Genomic DNA, 4,425 nt, shown 5'->3' with positions numbered 1-4,425 from the left:
AGCCAAATAAAATTTTAAGGAAACTCCCTTCTTTTCAGAGAAAACAATTGCACACAACTTTGTTCAACATGAGGAAGTCTGGGTAACGTTCTAATCTTTCAGGTACTTACATATTTAATTAGGTGTATGAAGAACATTACTGAGTTTATTGTGATTACTTCAATATACAAAGGAAAATGTATGTGTGAGCAGTTACTGAGTTGGAAACAGTTTTATTTGAGTCTATATTGTGTATTAAGAGAGACTGTTGACAATTCTACTAAAAATCTTAAAGTGCACCAATGGAAACCAATTGAAAAGCACTTGTAAGGTTAGGAATACACAATATCATGTCATAGCTGAGTGCAGTATAAAGAACTGTTAGAGGCAAGAAAACAAAAAATGAGATGAAAAAAAGAAATCAAACAAAAGTAATTACTGTAAATTAAGTTCTCTCTCAGGACAAAAGGATTTTGCAACCTACTCAGTACAGGCATAAGCCAGACAGTCTGGGGCAAATGTCTGGGAAAAATCTGAAAAGGTGTCAAGAAATGGAAAGACAATTAAAAATGTATTAGAAAAGAATATAATCAATATTTTGCTCTCTGCACTTTAGTTAGAGAAAGCCTTTAGAGAAAGCCTGTCTTTAATGGTAACTTACAGTGCCTCATTTTTAATTTTTCTTACACTAGGATCTCAGTTCCTTTTCAGAGTGGTATGTTCAGGTTTTTTAATACTACATGAAATAAAATAACTCACGTGCATTTGAATGTTCATGAAGTGTGCAGCTGTGATCTGCCTTGTTTCTGCGTGTGACACTTATTTCGTACTGTTTCTCAACCTGCTTTAGAAACTTCCTGAAAAAAGGAAAGAGTAAAGAATCATTTTCCTTTGTGAAAAACTTTCTGTCATAAATACTTATTAAGAAATAGACACCACACGCATTAGAAGGTATCACACTTTTAAAGTGAGTTAGAATAATTAACAGATTGTAAGAGTAAAATTCACAACACACTTAAAGAAAAGAATATACAAAAGCTGTGTTCATGTCATTTGGCCAGAATAGAAAAATATCATTTAAAAAAAATAGAATTGCAGCACCTTAGCTAGCTGTAGTGTTTTCTAAAATAAGTGTTGAATGAATGTGTATAAGATTTTCCAAACTAAGCAAAACTTCAGTGTTAAAAAAGAAAGCAAAGAGACTTTACATGGAAAGTTTATTTTCCAGAAGTACAACCCAGAGTCCAAAGCTATTCATCTACCTCATGTTACACCTGGCATCCAGTTCTTTCCTTTGATAACTTTTTTTTTTGCCAAACTTGTTCACTTCCTCAGCATATTGCTAAATATTGAATTAAGGCATAGCTGAATCCTTGCTTATCAGTTAATTTCCCATGGCGCAAGCTACTGCAGACTTGTCTCCAAGGGCATGAGTCCACGTGCAGGAATTACAAGGCATTCCACAGCATGAGTAACCAAGTGACCTGTAACAACACATATGTTGCTCCCACATGTTTCTGAAATACTTTCTCCAGCTGTCTCAATGCATACATTATTCTGGGAGACAGCTGCCCAGCTTTCTGAGAAACAAGCCGAAGTTGCTCTCTTCTGACCCCTTATAGGCATTGTGCTACTCTGAAAAACACACCTTGGCACTCAGCTTGTCATAAAGTAAACTTCTCGATGGATAGGCTTTTCCTCCTGTGGAGAGTTAAATAGGTGGGACTTCTTGTGTTAAGGCACTATTATCTGCATGGCAGAACAACAGGAAAAACATTTGTTGTTCAGAAAGGGATGAACTCTATTCCCACTGTGAATGTCAGCAAAAAAGAGTAACTAAGATTTAACCTGGTGATACAACTTAGTAATCTGGTCTAAAACTTTGAAACTAGGACCCCTGCACTCTGTTTGAGCTTGACAGTGGGCCTAGCCACATAATTTAAATGACCCTCACTTGAAACATCAAAAAACTATGAAAACTGATGTTACTCACTTGTTGTTGTAAGGATGTTGTAAGAACTCTTCTGCACTTCAACTAGGTAAGGATCATTACTGAATATTAATTCTGTTAATGTGAAAAGTACGTCTTTGTTGCAGAGGAGGAGATGGCATCATTCACTACTTTTTCATAACAAAATGATTAAAGGCCTTCCCAAACTCATGATCAGTTTGTGAGTAAATAAGTCAATCTGCAATTGCTATTATTTAGGGTGCAACCAGGTCCCCTCAGCTTTGAATCCTTCTCTACAGCACCAAGAGTCTTCAATATAATGCCTCTCACATACGTGACTATTCCACTTATCTTTTCTGATTTGTTTAAACATAGCATTTTAAAATAATTTATTCTGTTAATTGATGGCAATACTGAATATATTTTTGTTGACTTCACTTTGTAAATAATCTATAAACCATGGAGTAAGGACTGTATTTATAATCCTCCATGAATGCCTTGGAGATTTTATATAAAATATAATGCCAGAAATTCAAATATCAAGGGTCATAACACTGCATTCAGTGTTACTGTCCTGTAATTTACTTCAGAGAGGTAGGAAGTTATTGTTAGACTTTTATTCATGGCTTAACTACTGATATGCGACGTCTCATATACACGGCTCAGATATATACAGATGGATAAAATAAGCAATTATGCAAATAAATAGCATTATAATCACAAACAAGGACTGCCTATGACAAACTCAAAATACCGGTGACTATTCCTGTGTTTATATTTATATATGGGGTAGTTTACTACAGTACCCTTTTTAATTGGAAAGCATTTGAACACAAAATACAAATGTTTTCTGAAAAAAAAAATGAAGCAAGACAGAAGAAAAATAATTCATTGAGATGAATCATTTCAGGATTTGCTGAAGGTACAACACTAAGTAGCTCAGCCTATCTAAACAGTATTTAATATGCAGCCACATGCTGCGATTTCAAGTGTATTATTAACTTTCCACCTTTTCATTGTACTACTGACTTGCTTCATGAAAAGATGCACATCTGCATATTGTAATTACAGTCAAGCACAAAGCTTACTGAAATCAGTGAGTCTTCTGATTTATTTCAACTGATGCTGAATCAGAACTATCCATGGCTGGATTAATTTTCAAGATGGATTTTTCAAATGTACTAAATGTATACAATCATTTTTTTCTTTGATACAAAGGGCTATAATTACATCTTGAGGATGGCAGCAGTCTACAGTGTATTTCCCATAGGAACCAAAGTACATTATCCCCTGTAGGCTGCAGGTGCTGCCCAGTCTGAAATAAATGTGGATAAATTTCCCACCTGTTTCCATAATATCAAAATCCAGATGCTGGTAACATTTTAAAACTCACTTTTAGCAGTGTTCCTTTTTTCTTTGAAGTTTCTTTCTAAGTTTTTTTGAGGTTGTATTTCTGAATTGGCTTAACAGAACATGAAAACTAAACCGGGCCAGAGCAGAGAAATAGAATAGCTTTGCTGTCCTAATGAACATATGTCTCTAAAGCAAATTTAAGTGCTATATTCACCATCTAGTGAATATAAATACATTTATATTTAATTTTATATTTTTGTAAGCATAATTTGATTATAATTTCTGACTATGGGACCGTAAACCAGAAACACCACGGAAAAAAGTTATTTATTCAGGCTATATTGTTGGCAGCAGTGAAACTGATAACATAGAATGGGGTATAAGATGGTAAATGATGATTTCAAAACATGTCCTCAGTCAAGTCACAGCCATTGTGCCTTTTTAGTAACATTTGCTCATATTGACAGAAACTGGATAATGACACCTATGAATTACTAAAATTCTGAAGTAAATCTCAGATTAAAAATCAGGGAGTAAATGAAGGGACAAAGCATTTATTTTACATGTATTGATGCATTTTGGGAGAGGATTTTTGTTATCAAAATGGTCATATAATATATTATATTATATATAATAGAGAACATTTTTACACTGTAATAGCATATGTTAGTTTAAACCAACTAACTAACTGTAGAGCATGCCTGGATGGTGTCCAGCATGAACTGAGTGATAGTTTCTATTTACTGGTATGAAACTAAGAGCGCAGAACAGTACTAAAGGCAGATGACTTTGTTTTAGAGATTTCCACAGCTGGAGAACAGGAAAGCCTGTTTGTTGCTTTCTCTTACATTGAAGGTTATTGCATTAGCCCTAGAGTGCTGGACACATTTCTACTAAGAACTGAAGGGACAAAACCTGTTAACAAAGCTAAAATAGCTAGTCAGGGCAGGCCCTGGCATTAGGAGCTGTGAGAGGAGTGATAAGGAGTGGTTAACACGAGCAGAACAGTTTAAATTAGGTCTCCTATCTGTGAAGATTTAACAGCCCAAAGTGTGAGTGAGGTATTATCATAGGAAGGGGGAAGGAGCCAGATGTCTTAGCAGTTGCCTCATCAAAGAAGACTGCGAAATGGCATTAGTTAT

The sequence above is a fragment of the Pezoporus wallicus genome, unplaced genomic scaffold (assembly GCF_028554395.1).
Source record: "Pezoporus wallicus isolate ANWC-B61680 ecotype Strahan unplaced genomic scaffold, APGP_CSIRO_Pwel_v1 contig_3058, whole genome shotgun sequence".
Taxonomy (NCBI): domain Eukaryota; kingdom Metazoa; phylum Chordata; class Aves; order Psittaciformes; family Psittacidae; genus Pezoporus; species Pezoporus wallicus.
Note: the sequence above shows the minus strand (reverse complement) of the source record.